The following is an 11,890-nucleotide window of genomic DNA, read 5'->3' on the forward strand; positions in this document are numbered from 1 at the left end:
CTTCACACTGGGCACATGCCTCTTGTGACATGATGAATCTGCTGAACAATTTTTTTTCTTGAGAGCTGAGTAATAAGAACTACTTCTCTCCACTGCTCACCTTGGCTGCTGGTATCCAGATTGACTTCCTAAAAAGAAAGACAAAGAACAGAGCTGTAACAGAGTCACCATACACACTTCTGCTGCAGAGACAAATGGGGCCTCACCTGCTCGGGGCAATCCCCTCACCAAGGATGGGGCCCTCAGGCACAGATTTAATCCATCTGAATCTGAAAAAAGTTAGGACAAGAGTCACACTGTTGCAGGATAAGCTAAGAGCTCCAGACATCCTGTGTCCATCTACAAATCCCATCTAGAGTCCAACTACACCCCACATTACAAATTCCAAATCCCCGGGGCTTCTCCTATTGCACCAGGCTATGGCAGCAGGGCAGAGCAGCTCCAGCACAAATGTGTGCAGACACCCGTGACACAGGACAGACAGGACAGGACGTGACAGACAACGGGGACACAACAGGAACAGAAACCTCTTGGCAAGGAAAATGGCTGCAAGAACTGAGAGAAGGCAAAAGAAGATGACCGAGATGAGACTGATGGTGAGCTGTGAGGCTCAGAGAACCCTGGAGGAAGGAGATGCTCAACTGGATGATTTATTCCAAGAACAGCAAAGATGGATGCCCAGGAATCCAATCATCAGAATCCTCTCCCTGCCCTCACATTCTTTCAAGTCCAGTCCACCATAATGGATCCAGGTGGGTCATAGCTGTCCATACAGCTCAGAACAAGACCTGACAAGACAGCTGACTGGATGCTTCCAAAGAGAGAAGAGAGTCTGATTCCTGTCTGCGCTCCTGAGTCAAAAGTTCTATGGCCTGGGTGCCAGGCCAAGGAATGCAGAGACCACTGATGCTAACAATGATGCCAAGGTTTCTGACAGGCCCCTCAAAGGGCTAAGCTAAGAGACATGAGATATCCAGACAACACACAATAGACAAGTGACACGAGACACACCGGGACTGCTCTGCCCTGAGCAACTCAGCACTGTGATCAAATGTGAGACTTTGCTTTTATGGGGCCTAAGGGGCCACTTCATGAACACCCCCCACCTCCAAATTGGATTCAAAAACCCCTCCCAGTAATTCCCAAACCAGCACCCCGCTTTCATCCCCTCTGTGGTTCGTAGCCCTCTACTTATCTCTCAGACATCTGGGGATGCTGCTCCCTGTCAGGTGCAAAGAAAGGCCACCTCGTCAGCTGGGAAGGTCCTGCTGGCACCACACTGGTGTCTCCCAGACAGCTGTATTAAAGAAAACCAAACATCAGTGTCTGGTCTTGGCACCACATCGGCCAAAACCCCACCACTCTGCTACTCACCGCGCTCCTAGGAAGGCCCAACACCTCCTAACCCTGACCCTCTGCCACACATGGAATGCATCTGCACCTGAAAGAAAGTTAGAACATTTTTCAAACACCACCAGGATAACTCAAAAGCTGCAAACACCTTATGCCAATCTAGGAATAGCATCTAGAGCCCATGTACACCCCACATTACAAATTTCAACTCCCCAGGCCTGTCCCATTGCAGCAGGCCATGCAGCAGGGCAAAACAGCTCTGGCACCAATGTGTGCAGACACCCGTGACACAGAACGTGACAAACAGGGGGACACGAAACACGACACATCATGCTTGTGGTGAGGGCCTCGAGGGGAGAAGGCAAAAGGGACCCCAAAGACACACCAGGGAACACAGCACACCGGACAACACGACACAGACCAGAGCTGTTCTGCACTGCCCGCCTGAAAGCTGCCATCAAAAGTAGAGCCTCTCCCTTTAGCCGTCCTAAGAGGCCCTTGGAGAAGATTGCTTTTCCCTCTGCTAATTTTTTAATCTGCCCCAAAAACTCCCAACCTGCTCCTACCCCATCATCCCATCTCCAGGCCGTGGCCCCCGACTTATCTTTTGCATGATCAGTGATGGGAATCCACGTTGCACCTGAAATGAGTCTGCCTCGGAGGGCCTCGTGATGGCCTGTCAGCCTCTCAGTCAGCTACAATGAAGAAAACCAAAACCAAAGTATGAGTCCGGAGTTATGTGGGACAAATCCCACCAAGGCGGCTACTTGCCCTCTCCTGAGTGGGCCTGGCTCCTTCAGCCTCCAGCTTCATCCTGATTCCAAGGCTGTGGCCTTTATTAGGAGTGGCACCTGGGTTAGAGAAAGGCAAAGTTAAATGGCACTCCTGTGAGTGCAGTGGATGACCTTGTGTGCTGCAAGACATGTGAAAACCTCTGCTAGGCTTCTGAGAAGCCTTGTGGTGGGGGGGCCCGCAAATAAACAAATAAACACCCTCTCTCACCCTGTTGCCTGCAAACCTCCCCCTGCCCACAATAACTCCTAACTGGATACCTGCTCACCCTCCCTCTCCTAGTCACAATCCTCAACTCACCTGAAACCTCAATCTCAAACATCATCCTTCATACTGGGCACATGCCTCTTGTGACATGATCAATCTGCTGAACAATTTTTTTCTTGAGAGCTGAGTAATAAGAACTACTTCTCTCCACTGCTCACCTTGGCTGCTGATATCCAGATTTATTTCCTAAAAAGAAAGACAAAGAACAGAGCTGTAACAGAGTCACCATATACACTTCTGCTGCAGAGACAAATGGGGCCTCACCTGCTCGGGGCAATCCCCTCACCAAGGATGGGGCCCTCAGGCACAGATTTAATCCATCTGAATCTGAAAAAAGTTAGGACAAGAGTCACACTGTTGCAGGATAAGCTAAGAGCTCCAGACATCCTGTGTCCATCTACAAATCCCATCTAGAGTCCAACTACACCCCACATTACAAATTCCAAATCCCCGGGGCTTCTCCTATTGCACCAGGCTATGGCAGCAGGGCAGAGCAGCTCCAGCACAAATGTGTGCAGACACCCGTGACACAGGACAGGACGTGACAGACAATGAGGACACAACACAGACACAAACCTCTTGGCAAGGAAAATGGCTGCAAGGACTGAGAGAATGCAAAAGGAGATGACCAAGCTGAGACCGATGGTGAGCTGATGAGGCTCAGAGAATCCTGGAGAAAGAAGATGCTAACTGAATGATTGATTCCAAGAACAGCAAAGATGGATGCCTAGGAATCCTACGGTCAGAATCCTCTCCCTGCCCTCACATTCTTTCAAGTCCTAATCCACCATAATGGATCCAGGTGGGTCAGAGCTGTCCATACAGCTCAGAACAAGACCTGACAAGATATATGACTGGATGCTTCCAAAGAGAGAACTTTTGACTGGGGAGCTCAGACAGGTATCAGGAACACATCTATGGCCTGGGTGCCAGGCCAAGGAATGCAGAGATCACAGATGCTAAGAATGATGCCAGGGTTTCTGACAGGTCCCTCAAAGGGCTAAGGTAAAAGACATGAGATACACCAACAACACATAATGCACAACAGACAAGTGACACAATACACACCGGGACTGCTCTGCCCTGCTGCACACCTCAGCAAAGTGATCAAAAGCGAGACTTGGCTTTTATGGGGCCTAAGGTGCCACGTCTTGGCTACCCTCGTCTCCAGAGCCAACTCAAACCCCCCACCCACCCCAGGGAGTCCTGACCCAGCACCCTGCTTCCATCCCTCTGTGGGCCGTAGCCCTCCACTTATCTCTCAGACATCAGGGGATGCTGGTCTCAGGTGCAAAGAAAGGCCACATCGGCACCTAGGAAAGCCCTGCTTGCACCGGGCTGGTGTCTCCCAGACAGCTGTATTAAAGAAAACCAAACATCAGTGTCTGGTCTTGGCACCACATCAGCCAAAACCTCACCACTCTGCTACTCACCGCGCTCCTAGGAAGGCCCAGCACCTCCTAACCCTGACCCTCTGCCACACATGGAATGCATCTGCACCTGAAAGAAAGTTACAAAGTACATCAAACACCACCAGGATAACTCACAAGCTGCAAACACCTTATGTCAATCTAGGAATAGCATCTAGAGCCCATGTACACCCCACATTACAAATTTCAACTCCCCAGGCCTGTCCCATTGCAGCAGGCCTATTGCCGCAGGGCAAAACAGCTCTGGCACAAAAAAGTGCAGACACCCGTGACACAGAACGTGACAAACAGGGGGACACGAAACACGACACATCATGCTTGTGGTGAGGGCCTCGAGGGGAGAAGGCAAAAGGGACCCCAAAGACACACCAGGGAACACAGCACACCGGACAACAAGACACAGACCAGAGCTGTTCTGCACTGCCCACCTGAAAGCTGCCATCAAAAGTAGAGCCTCTCCCTTCAGCCGTCCTAAGAGGCCCTTGGAGATGATCGCTTTTCCCTCTGCTAATTTTTTAATCTGCCCCAAAAACTCCCAACCTGCTCCTACCCCATCATCCCATCTCCAGGCCGTGGCCCCCGACTTATCTTTTGCATGATCAGTGATGGGAATCCACGTTGCACCTGAAATGAGTCTGCCTCGGAGGGCCTCGTGATGGCCTGTCAGCCTCTCAGTCAGCTACAATGAAGAAAACCAAAACCAAAGTATGAGTCCGGAGTTATGTGGGACAAATCCCACCAAGGCGGCTACTTGCCCTCTCCTGAGTGGGCCTGGCTCCTTCAGCCTCCAGCTTCATCCTGACTCCAAGGCTGTGGCCTTTATTAGGAGTGGCACCTGGGTTAGAGAAAGGCAAAGTTAAATGGCACTCCTGTGAGTGCAGTGGATGACCTTGTGTGCTGCAAGACATGTGAAAACCTCTGCTAGGCTTCTGAGAAGCCTTGTGGTGGGGGGGCCCTCAAATAAACAAATAAACACCCTCTCTCACCCTGCTGTCTGCAAACCTCCCCCTGCCCACAATAACTCCTAACTGGATACCTGCTCACCCTCCCTCTCCTAGTCACAATCCTCAACTCACCTGAAACCTCAATCTCAAACATCATCCTTCATACTGGGCACATGCATCTTGTGACATGATGAATCTGCTGAAAAATTGTTGTGCTTGAGAGCTGAGCAATAACAACCACTTCTCTCCACTGCTCACCTTGGCTGCTGGTATCCAGATTGACTTCCTAAAAAGAAAGACAAAGAACAGAGCTGTAACACTGCCACCATATACACTTCTGCTGCAGACATAAATGGGGCCTCACCTGCCCGGGGCAATCTCCTCACCAAGGATGGGGCCCTCAGGCACAGATTTAATCCATCTGAATCTGGAAAAAGTTAGGACAAGAGTCACACTGTTGCAGGATAAGCTAAGAGCTCCAGACATCCTGTGTCCATCTACAAATCCCATCTAGAGTCCAACTACCGCCCCACATTACAAATTCCAAATCCCCGGGGCTTCTCCTATTGCACCAGGCTATGGCAGCAGGGCAGAGCAGCTCCAGCACAAATGTGTGCAGACACCTGTGACACAGGATAGACAGGACAGGACAGACAACGGGGACACAACAGGAACAGAAACCTCTTGGCAAGGAAAATGGCTGCAAGGACTGAGAGAAGGCAAAAGAAGATGACCGAGGTGAGACTGATGGTGAGCTGTGAGGCTCAGAGAACCCTGGAGGAAGGAGATGCTCAACTGGATGATTTATTCCAAGAACAGCAAAGATGGATGCCCAGGAATCCAATAGTCAGAATCCTCTCCGTGCCCTCACATTCTTTCAAGTCCTAATCCACCATAATGGATCCAGGTGGGTCATAGCTGTCCATACAGCTCAGAACAAGACCTGACAAGACAGCTGACTGGATGCTTCCAAAGAGAGAAGAGAGTCTGATTCCTGTCTGCGCTCCTGAGTCAAAAGTTCTATGGCCTGGGTGCCAGGCCAAGGAATGCAGAGACCACTGATGCTAACAATGATGCCAAGGTTTCTGACAGGCCCCTCAAAGGGCTAAGCTAAGAGACATGAGATATCCAGACAACACGCAATAGACAAGTGACACGAGACACACCGGGACTGCTCTGCCCTGAGCAACTCAGCACTGTGATCAAATGTGAGACTTTGCTTTTATGGGGCCTAAGGGGCCACTTCATGAACACCCCCCACCTCCAAATTGGATTCAAAAACCCCTCCCAGTAATTCCCAAACCAGCACCCCGCTTTCATCCCCTCTGTGGTTCGTAGCCCTCTACTTATCTCTCAGACATCTGGGGATGCTGCTCCCTGTCAGGTGCAAAGAAAGGCCACCTCGTCAGCTGGGAAGGTCCTGCTGGCACCACACTGGTGTCTCCCAGACAGCTGTATTAAAGAAAACCAAACATCAGTGTCTGGTCTTGGCACCACATCGGCCAAAACCCCACCACTCTGCTACTCACCGCGCTCCTAGGAAGGCCCAACACCTCCTAACCCTGACCCTCTGCCACACATGGAATGCATCTGCACCTGAAAGAAAGTTAGAACATTTTTCAAACACCACCAGGATAACTCAAAAGCTGCAAACACCTTATGTCAATCTAGGAATAGCATCTAGAGCCCATGTACACCCCACATTACAAATTTCAACTCCCCAGGCCTGTCCCATTGCAGCAGGCCTATTGCCGCAGGGCAAAACAGCTCTGGCACAAAAAAGTGCAGACACCCGTGACACAGAACGTGACAAACAGGGGGACACGAAACACGACACATCATGCTTGTGGTGAGGGCCTCGAGGGGAGAAGGCAAAAGGGACCCCAAAGACACACCAGGGAACACAGCACACCGGACAACACGACACAGACCAGAGCTGTTCTGCACTGCCCGCCTGAAAGCTGCCATCAAAAGTAGAGCCTCTCCCTTTAGCCGTCCTAAGAGGCCCTTGGAGAAGATTGCTTTTCCCTCTGCTAATTTTTTAATCTGCCCCAAAAACTCCCAACCTGCTCCTACCCCATCATCCCATCTCCAGGCCGTGGCCCCCGACTTATCTTTTGCATGATCAGTGATGGGAATCCACGTTGCACCTGAAATGAGTCTGCCTCGGAGGGCCTCGTGATGGCCTGTCAGCCTCTCAGTCAGCTACAATGAAGAAAACCAAAACCAAAGTGTGAGTCCGGAGTTATGTGGGACAAATCCCACCAAGGCGGCTACTTGCCCTCTCCTGAGTGGGCCTGGCTCCTTCAGCCTCCAGCTTCATCCTGATTCCAAGGCTGTGGCCTTCATTAGGAGTGGCACCTGGGTTAGAGAAAGGCACAGTTAAATGGCATTCCTGTGAGTGCAGCGGATGACCTTGTGTGCTGTAAGACATGTGAAAACCTCTGCTAGGCTTCTGAGAAGCCTTGTGTAGGGGGGCCCTCAAATAAACAAATAAACACCCTCTCTCACCCTGCTGCCTGCAAACCTCCCCCTGCCCACAATAACTCCTAACTGGATACCTGCTCACCCTCCCTCTCCTAGTCACAATCCTCAACTCACCTGAAACCTCAATCTCAAACATCATCCTTCATACTGGGCACATGCCTCTTGTGACATGATGAATCTGCTGAACAATTTTTTTCTTGAGAGCTGAGTAATAAGAACTACTTCTCTCCACTGCTCACCTTGACTGCTGGTATCCAGATTTATTTCCTAAAAAGAAAGACAAAGAACAGAGCTGTAACAGAGTCACCATATACACTTCTGCTGCAGACACAAATGGGGCCTCACCTGCTCGGGGCAATCCCCTCACCAAGGATGGGGCCCTCAGGCACAGATTTAATCCATCTGAATCTGGAAAAAGTTAGGACAAGAGTCACACTGTTGCAGGATAAGCTAAGAGCTCCAGACATCCTGTGTCCATCTACAAATCCCATCTAGAGTCCAACTACATCTCACATGCCAAATTCCAAATCCCCGGGGCTTCTCCTATTGCACCAGGCTATGGCAGCAGGGCAGAGCAGCTCCAGCACAAATGTGTGCAGACACCTGTGACACAGGACAGGACAGGACAGACAACGGGGACACAACAGGAACAGAAATCTCAGGGCAAGGAAAATGGCTGCAAGGACTGAGAGAATGCAAAAGGAGATGAGCAAGCTGAGACCGATGGTGAGCTGATGAGGCTCAGAGAATCCTGGAGAAAGAAGATGCTAACTGAATGATTGATTCCAAGAACAGCAAAGATGGATGCCTAGGAATCCTACAGTCAGAATCCTCTCCCTGCCCTCACATTCTTTCAAGTCCTAATCCACCATAATGGATCCAGGTGGGTCAGAGCTGTTCATACAGCTCAGAACAAGACCTGACAAGATATATGACTGGATGCTTCCAAAGAGAGAACTTTTGACTGGGGAGCTCAGACAGGTATCAGGAACACATCTATGGCCTGGGTGCCAGGCCAAGGAATGCAGAGATCACAGATGCTAAGAATGATGCCAGGGTTTCTGACAGGTCCCTCAAAGGGCTAAGGTAAAAGACATGAGATACACCAACAACACATAATGCACAACAGACAAGTGACACAATACACACCGGGACTGCTCTGCCCTGCTGCACACCTCAGCAAAGTGATCAAAAGCGAGACTTGGCTTTTATGGGGCCTAAGGTGCCACGTCTTGGCTACCCTCGTCTCCAGAGCCAACTCAAACCCCCCACCCACCCCAGGGAGTCCTGACCCAGCACCCTGCTTCCATCCCCTCTGTGGGCCGTAGCCCTCCACTTATCTCTCAGACATCAGGGGATGCTGGTCTCAGGTGCAAAGAAAGGCCACATCGGCACCTAGGAAAGCCCTGCTTGCACCGGGCTGGTGTCTCCCAGACAGCTGTATTAAAGAAAACCAAACATCAGTGTCTGGTCTTGGCACCACATCAGCCAAAACCTCACCACTCTGCTACTCACCGCGCTCCTAGGAAGGCCCAGCACCTCCTAACCCTGACCCTCTGCCACACATGGAATGCATCTGCACCTGAAAGAAAGTTACAAAGTACATCAAACACCACCAGGATAACTCACAAGCTGCAAACACCTTATGTCAATCTAGGAATAGCATCTAGAGCCCATGTACACCCCACATTACAAATTTCAACTCCCCAGGCCTGTCCCATTGCAGCAGGGCAAAACAGCTCTGGCACAAATATGTGCAGACACCCGTGACACAGAACGTGACAAACAGGGGGACACGAAACACGACACATCATGCTTGTGGTGAGGGCCTCGAGGGGAGAAGGCAAAAGGGACCCCAAAGACACACCAGGGAACACAGCACACCGGACAACAAGACACAGACCAGAGCTGTTCTGCACTGCCCGCCTGAAAGCTGCCATCAAAAGTAGAGCCTCTCCCTTTAGCCGTCCTAAGAGGCCCTTGGAGAAGATTGCTTTTCCCTCTGCTAATCTTTAAATCTGCCCCAAGAACTCCCAACCCACTACTCTCCCATCATCCCATCTCCAGGCCGTGGCCCCTGACTTATCTTTTGCACGATCAGTGATGGGAATCCACGTTGCACCTGAAATGAGTCTGCCTCCGAGGGCCTCGTGATGGCCTGTCAGCCTCTCGGTCAGCTACAATGAAGAAAACCAAAACCAAAGTATGAGTCCGGAGTTATGTGGGACAAATCCCACCAAGGCGGCTACTTGCCCTCTCCTGAGTGTGCCGGGCTCCTTCAGCCTCCAGCTTCATCCTGATTCCAAGGCTGTGGCCTTTATTAGGAGTGGCACCTGGGTTAGGGAAAGGCAAAGTTATATGGCATTCCTGTGAGTGCAGTGGATGACCTTGTGTGCTGTAAGACATGTGAAAACCTCTGCTAGGCTTCTGAGAAGCCTTGTGTAGGGGGGCCCTCAAATAAACAAATAAACACCCTCTCTCACCCTGCTGTCTGCAAACCTCCCCCTGCCCACAATAACTCCTAACTGGATACCTGCTCACCCTCCCTCTCCTAGTCACAATCCTCAACTCACCTGAAGCCTCTATCTCAAACATCATCCTTCACACTGGGCACATGCCTCTTGTGACATGATGAATCTGCTGAAAAGAGTGTTGTAATTGACACAACCGGGAACCTCTGGAAGCTGCACTCCTCCTAAAATGAATGGACTAAAACAAGAACAAAACTAGAATTTACAAAGGTGCTTTACCACCCCTGAACACAAAAGGCAAATTCATCAACTTCAATACTCCCTGTATTCCATGCTGTTTTCTTCACGGTCTCTTCAAAGCCTCTGTTGCTTTAGATGCCCAGAAACACCTGCTGAAAACCAGCTGAAATAAGCTGAAAGAGCCTCTTCACTGAATTGAGAGGGGAGCTCTCACCCCAGCACATCCCAGAGAAGGAATGAAGCCCCTCAGCCCAGGCTGTGTTAATATACCCCTGATGGGTATGCATATATTTGCAACACATTCCTATTTTTATATTTCAGTTTTGCTTGTGTCTATATTTATATTCTCTATTTATATATCTATCAACATACACAATACTCTATTAAGAAACAGAATATCTTATTGTAACAGATAACGACTTATGTTACATGTTACATTTTGAAAAGAGATTGAATATATAAAAACAAAAGTGGTTTATTCCCACTTCCACACATCTGTTTTGTTTAAATATAGTTACAGTTATAACTGTATATTTAAAATGCGATTCCTAAATAAAATGACAAAACAAACAGCATTGAATTCCCACCAATACCTTCCAAAACCATCAAGATACCTCCAACAGCCAAAGAACTGCCAGCGAAAAAGCCACACAACACTCTTTTCGATAACAGTTCTCATCACGTCAGAAAAATGGAACCAAAATAAAAGGAAACCCTATAGAAACACATACAGCAAATTGCAAAAACTACTGAAAAAGATGAAACCAGCCTAATAAACTCCAAACAGTGCCACTGATCCTGAACGTTACTGAAAAAATAAACAAAATTCTACCTCTACACTAACTCAAAGAAGAACCAATCCTGTGTAAAAATAACTTTAAAAACCGAGCTAATTAACGAAATGGGAAAAAAAAAAATCTCAACCCCTAAAAACTAAGAAAATAACTACCCAAATAAATACTTAAAAAGATCCACCATGTAAATACCCATATTCCCAAAAATAAAACTGACAAACAACCAAATACATCAAAGGACAGAAAAAAAAAAAAAGCCCCAAAACCAAATAAACTTAAATTTACAACAAAAAAATTATTCCCAACTGAATAAACCCATAGTGCCTCAAGCTATCAAAATAAAAATACCGCCTCGAAACAAACACAAAGCCTAAAGACAAACGTAACCATAAAGAATGTCTCCCAAATTACCCGTAACCATAAAACATACACTACAATCAAACAAACCAAATAAATAAAAGCCCTGGAAGACGATAAACACACATGCAATTATCGAAATTAAAAACCCGCCGCTATGAACGACACGACGCTACCTCAAGCCCCACAAAACAAACACTACACACTCACGCTAATAAAAGCCGCCGCAACAGAATTAAAATCCGAGCCGCTGCTTCACGCTACGACCCGTAAAAACCATTGCGCGCCTTTAAAAACACAATACCCCGGCAAAAAAAAAAAAAAAAAAAAAAAAAAAAAAAAAAAAAAAAAAAAAAAAAATCCGACTACAAAACTGAATCCAAACCAAACCTTTATCATCCCTACCGGCACCGAGAACCGTACCACTCAGGAAGAACACCGTATCCCTTAGCGTACACCCGCTGCAAATCGAACACAACGATGCAATCAATGCCTCAAAGGGCCTCCGAACCACGGCACCGCCGAACTTTGAGCGGCCGAACGCCGCGCTCGCTGCGGGCCCCGGACGGAGCGCGGCTCCCGGCAGGAAAGCGGCTCCTCCGGCGGCGCCGGCGCCGTTCCGGGGAGCCCCGCCCGCTGCCTCTGCCCGCCGGGGCCGGCACCGGGCCCGGGGCTACCGGCGGCGCCCGAGCCCGCGCCCGGAGCGGACGGAGCGGCCGGCACCGCCCGGGCCGGCGCAGCAGCGCCCGCGCCGC

The 11,890-nt window shown here is 49.4% G+C and overlaps 1 long non-coding RNA gene across 1 annotated transcript in view; it reads right to left on the reverse strand.

Moving 5' to 3' along the window:
• The window catches only part of LOC128940513 (uncharacterized), a 75,162-nt gene extending 63,549 nt beyond the window's left edge, over positions 1–11,613 (reverse strand). Inside the window, exon 1 of the long non-coding RNA XR_008483296.1 lies at positions 11,526–11,613. This is a non-coding gene — a long non-coding RNA (uncharacterized LOC128940513). The remainder of the gene's footprint in view (positions 1–11,525) is intronic.
• Between the last annotated feature and the right edge of the window lie 277 nt (positions 11,614–11,890).

The sequence above is a fragment of the Melozone crissalis genome, unplaced genomic scaffold (genome assembly GCF_028551555.1).
Source record: "Melozone crissalis strain CALT ecotype California unplaced genomic scaffold, PUWL_Pcris_2 ptg000033l_1, whole genome shotgun sequence".
Taxonomy (NCBI): domain Eukaryota; kingdom Metazoa; phylum Chordata; class Aves; order Passeriformes; family Passerellidae; genus Melozone; species Melozone crissalis.